The following is a 6183-nucleotide window of genomic DNA, read 5'->3' on the forward strand; positions in this document are numbered from 1 at the left end:
GTTCAAGGATTAAGTCCTGTAAATTCTGTAATTTGGGGAATTTATTAATTTTTTTTCTGGGAGCCAAAACAAAACAAATTTCCAGGTACAGAACATAGAGTTGATGCTGAGTGTTGGCTATCACCAGCTCACAGCTATCCCCTTTTTAGAAAACTGCTCTGGCCAAAGAGGGGTGCCTCACAATGGAGATTATGTGCCTTTCTCTCTGCCTTTGCACCGCCACTTCCCCCGCCCCTGTCCCCTCCCCTGGCCTCAGGGATCAGCTAACAGGTAAAGGCTAAGTGACTCAGGGTGCAAAAAGCCTGCCCCTTTTTGTGAAGCCCGACCCAGCAATGCACGCAGTTCCCTCCAGGGCTCTAGGCTGAACCTAGACTCAATGTTTCAGGCCCTATTCTGGGGAAGCTAACTGTTCCAAGAGCTGCCATAACAAATTTCTGCAAGTTGGGTGGCTTAAAAATGTAGACATTTATTCTCTTGTACCTCAAGAGGCTAGAAATCTGAAATCGAGGTTTCATGAGGGCCACGCTCTTTGAAGGCTCTGGGGGACAATCTGTTCACACTGTTCACTCAGCTTCTGGCGTCGCCTTCAGTTCTCGGCATTTCTTGACTTGGGGAAATGTCACTCCAATTTCAGGCTCTGTTGTCACACGGCATCCTCCTCTCTGTATAGGTCTGTCTTATGTCTCTTTTTCTCTTCTTATAAGGACATCACATTAAAGCTAAGGGACCACCTTACTCCAATATGACCTCATCTTAACTTATATTATAACCATATCTGCAAAGACCATATTTCCAAATAAGGTCAGATTCACAGGTACCAGGGGTTAGGAACTTAACATAAAAACTTAACATCTTTTTTGGGGACACAATTCAACCTAAAACACTGACCTAACACATTAGATGAAAACGTGTGTTCTCTATTATAGGGTGTGTCTTTCTCCCTATATGTAACTGCTAAATCAAGCTTCTAGAAAATAAAAAAATTCTCCATATCTTGCTTGTTTTTTGCCTTTATTTTTGGAGTTCTGTAAAAGAAATGTTAAAATCTCCTAATTGTGATTATCAGGTTCTTTTATTTTTAGGAAGGTTTACTTTACGTGAATGACTGCAATTATTGGGTGCATGAAGACTTCCTATTGTTATACCCCCTCTTCAAGTTCTGCCTCTACTATTAGTATTTTTCTTTGTTTTGCTTAGTATTTTTAAACTTCAAAATCTGCTTTTCCTTATATCGATAATGGTTTTTACTTGCTGCTATTTGATATCCTAAATTTGGTGACAGTAATAAAGGGTTGTGTATTCTTTTTTATTATGTGAAGTTATTATTAGTTAGCTCAGCCTGCCTTAACAGCATATCACAGACTGAGTGGCTTAAACAACAGAGATTTATTTTCTCATAGTTCTGGTGGACAGAAGTCCCAGATCAAAGTTCGCCAGGGTCAGTTTCCGGTCAGAGCTCTCCTCCTGGCTTGCACACTGTTGTCCTCTCCCTGAGTCCTCATATGGCCTTTCCTCAATGTGTAGGCTTGGAGAAAGAGAGAGAGAAGAAGAAGGGGGAGGGGGGAGAGGGAGGGGGAGAGGAGAGGAAGAAGAGAGGAAGATTCGTTCTCTTTTCCTCTTCCTATAAGGCCAACAATTCTAAGGATTAGGGCCTCACCCTTATGACCCAATTTAATCTCAATTACCTCCTAATGTCCTTTTCTCCAAATATAGCCACACTGGGGATTAAAACTTCAACATGTGGATTTGGGAGGGGACACAATAAAATCCATAGTAGATATCATTCTTTTTCTAGTTAATGCTTTTGGCCTTGAAATTTGCTTTATCTAATATTAGTATGGACATTGCCTTTTTGCTTGTGTGTTCTACGATATATATTTGGCCAAAAATTCAAACTGAATTGAACTTTAACTCTTACTTTTGGTTTTCAGGGTGTGTTCTTAAATTCACACATAGCTGGGTTTTATTTGTTAAATGAAGCCAATTCATGTTTAATCGATGACACTTGATGAACTGGATTATATTCTATATAATCTAGTATTTACTTGAATTTTTTTGTTTATATGGACAATTCCCCATCCTCACTTGTTAATTTAGAAATGTTACTGTGCTTTTCCACTTCACTGCTGGTCACTGTGCACCCTCTATTAGACGTCAAAGCATCTTGACTTCTCTGTATTATGATTTCAATCCCTCTTGTCCACTGACATGAATCCTTCAGAACTAGGGCAGTCAAACTATGGCCTGGGGGTCAAATCTGCCCTATCATCTGATTTCTACGGCTCACATGCTAAGAAGGGTTTTTACTTTTTAAATGGTAAAGAAATCAAAAGAATAACTTTTTGTGATACAAGAGAATTACATAAAAGTAAACTTTCGGTCACATAAATGAAGTTTTGTTAGAACACAGCCACACTTATTTGGTTACTTCTTGTCCCTGGCTATTTTTGTGCTTTGATGGCAGAGTTGAGTAGTTGTGACAGCGACAGCATGGTTTACAAGGCTGAAGATATTTACCGTCCAGCCCTTTACACTGTGCTGACCTGCGATTAAGAACATTCTAATACCCTCTGGTTGACCCAACTCTCTAAAGTGGGTCCTCAGAAGGCTTTTGCTTGTGCTTGTAAACAGAGATACAAGTAAGCAATTTAGCTATATTTTTAATTTTTTGGCTGCCCTATCAGAGTAAAATTCTTATCATAGAATAAGTTTCTTTACAGAAAAACACAAAGATAATGTATTTTTTCATGGAGGTACTAGGGATTGAACCAAGGACCTCATGCATACTAAGCCTGTGCTCTGCCATTGAGCTATACCCAACCTGCTTCAAGCTCATGTATTTTTATAATTAACTAGCAACATACAGTTTATTTTTCTTTATTTCCAAAATGAAATGACTCTCTAAGGTTAATAGTTCTCATATGAATTTAAAAAATGATTTCTCAGCACCCCCTGCACAAGTCAGGCTGGATATTCTGTCCTTCTGAGTTGGCTCATTCTCTGTGGGAAGCAACAGATTTTCTTTTTTGATTACAAACAGAAAGTGAAGCTCAGTGCTGCCCAAACGGGTTATACTGGTTCCTTAATTGTTAAGTAGGGAAGTAGCCCAGTGGGTGGCTGGAGAACCACAAGTTTCTAAGTATGTCTGGCACTAAAATAAAATTTTAAAAAGTTGTATACCATAGTTAAATCAGTGAGGAAAGAAACTGAGAAGAGATTACAGGAAATTTTAGTCCGGTGCTTAGCATATTTAAGCCTCAATAAACCTTCTAGCTGTATGTGTTCATGTATGCAAAGAAGGGAAGAGAGCTTGTAAATTCAAATGGACACTAAGAGTGGAAGAAATAAGTAGACCAGTGACAGTAAGCAAACACAGTAAAAGGGACTAAGAAGGTCCTGACGTGGAAGGCGAGACATCTGATCAGAAGCATTAAAAAAACAGGCAGAGGCAGGCGACAAGAGGATAAATTTGGGAATGGATAATGTCTTCTAATAAATGTGGACTTGCCGACAAATGATTTGGTACTCAAAGAAGGCAGAAGCAGGTGGTTAAAACTTTGAAAAGAAAAAAAAACAGGTAATCTAGGGTATTACGTTTTGGTGGAGAGCTGAAATTGCTGAAACATATGCTCAGTTCTTTAGGAAAACAGGTTGTGCATAAAGAATTTGGAGGTTGAGCGTGAGCTTTCCGCGATGGGTCAGACGTCTTACTTACACTTCCCCTTTCAGTCTCCACAGCAAGAACACAAGTAGTGATCACTGATCTCTGATGGGTGATAAGCAACGATCGTTATTATAATCATTTTTAGCTTTGAGAATACTGAGGCTCCAGGCAATAGCCACTTTGTTCAAAGTCACACAGCTGGTAAGATCTGGAAGCTAAAATGAGATGTTTGTCTGTCATATCTGTGTTTAAAAAAAAAACAAACAAAACCAAACCAAACTTATATCACATGGCTGCTCAAAAGAAATGAATTCAGCAGAGAGCTGAGTTGGAAGACAGCGCGGGGGATGTTTGGCAGATTTGGCCCTGGGGGACCACTTCTGGTGTTTGTGAAGGCAAGGAATTGGCGACCTGAGATCCAGACTGCAGGAGGTGAAGGGGACAGCAGCGGACAAAGTCAGAGGTAGCAGTGCAGGCCACTTCTGTAAGAATTTCAGGAGCAAAAAAAAAGCACAGTAAATTATCAACAGCTATTCAATATTTTTTAATGCATTTTTTGATAATATCTAGAAAGGCAGGTCAAGTAATGGTCCCAAGAAGGAAAGTATTCATTCTGTAAAATGGCTAGGTTTAAAACTTCTAATTTCTCAACTGTCGTTTTGTAAACCACTCCCATATACTGGATAATTCCCAAGAGTAAAAAAAAAAAAAAAAAAAAAAATCAATGAACCGAAGTAGCTCAATTTCCCGACATGTAATCCGTTGGACTCTGCTGCAAGGGCCTCTTACTATGTGTTTCCTTTAAAGTCATTCTAACAATGACAACAGACAACAGCATTGACACTTCCACTTAAGATGGCTGAATCTTTACATTTCTTGAGATGTGTGACAACAGAGATGGACCACACAGAAATTTTTTTTTAATGAAGGAAAAAAAAGAAGTTATCATTTAATTTTGTTTGGGGGGAAAATTCTCTGTTGATTTCGAGGGAGGTCTCCTGCTAACATTCTTAGAGTTAACTGAGTTTTCAGTAATTTGCTATTGGTACTGACTGTAGCTGCTGAAGCTGCTGCTCGTGAATATTTTATAAAATGGAAGGAAGATATTAGGTCTCAGCACGGATGGCTGCCCGGTCTAAATTTCTCACCTTGATGTTGTAGCTCAGTTCCAGTCCCACTTTTTCAGCTGCCCAAGGCTATCTTCATCTGAGTGTCCCGTTATCAACTTAAATTCAACAAGCTCAGAATCCAGCTTAGGATTTTGGTCTTCAAATTCTTCCTACTGACTTTATTTTTGCCGAGGACCACTGATTGAGTTTCTCGAACTCAAACTTTCAGCTGCCATCCCAGGAGCTACAGTCTAGGGCTTCCTCTTGGGCACTGTGCTGTGAAGATCTTAGCAAACATATGAGTTTAATTTTCACCAAAACCCTGTGAAGTAGGTACCAGCAACATCACTGCTGTACTTGAAGATGGGTAAGCGGCAGCTCAGTGCAGTCAGCACACATTCAAGGTCACTTAACTAGTGACGGCCAGACTTGGATCTGAGACTGCAAACATGAGAGCTTGAAGCTTTCGTGTTGCCTTAGTCACCTCTGACCCCGTCCCTCTTGCCTAATCATGTAGACCTTGTTCCTAAAATGTGCCATGCAACTGTCCTCTCCTTTCCATTTCAATGTCACCACCACAGAGTTCAGCCCCTCATTACTTCTCACTTCTCCTGCTCTTTACTGATGGGTTCCCCTTCTTAAAGAGTCAGTTCACACTTGCAGTCTCATGGAAAGCCTTTGATGGTCCGAGTTTCATTTTCTTACTCAGACATTCAGGATCCCAGTCTTAATTCTCACCACTATCTTCATGAACACTGTGTCTATCCAGGCTAGACTTCTTCCTGGACTCAGAACTCCTGTGTCTGCTGAAATTCTACCTGTCACCTTCACAGTCTAGATAAGTGATTGTTCCTTCATGAAGCCTTCCCCGATTCCCTTAATCACATCAAGATATTCGGGCCTTTTAGCCTGTACTGTGGTCACTTGTGCGCTTACCATCCCTCTAGGATCCTAGTGCATCTAGGGCTGACCTATGTATCATTGTGACCTTTGTGGTTGGTAGTTATGTAGTGGAGTGCAATCAATGCACATGATTCTTGCTTGGAAAGTTAAGATGTCTTACAGTTTATTGCTAGGCATTGTTAGGTTATATGGTCCACATACTCAAGATGCTTTCAATCTAGTAAGGGAAACAAAACTAGTGTTCAAAAATTAGCTAGAGAAGGATCAGAAGCTCAACCACGAGAGTGATGAAAGAGGAGAGAGAATGGGAGGGAAAAAATGCATGGAGAAGGACTTTGAGAAAAGGTGAGACCTGTTTAATGCTGAAAAGCACCTGTAAGTGGAAGGAGGTTGCTCTGAGGCAGGGGTGGCAGGGCAGATCTGGGAGGAAGAAAGGCACTTTGGAAACATCTATAGAGAAGAAAAAAATACCTGGAAAGTTCAGTGGGTTTCAAGGTAAGACAATTC

This window comes from Vicugna pacos, chromosome 13 (genome assembly GCF_048564905.1).
Source record: "Vicugna pacos chromosome 13, VicPac4, whole genome shotgun sequence".
NCBI lineage: Eukaryota > Metazoa > Chordata > Mammalia > Artiodactyla > Camelidae > Vicugna > Vicugna pacos.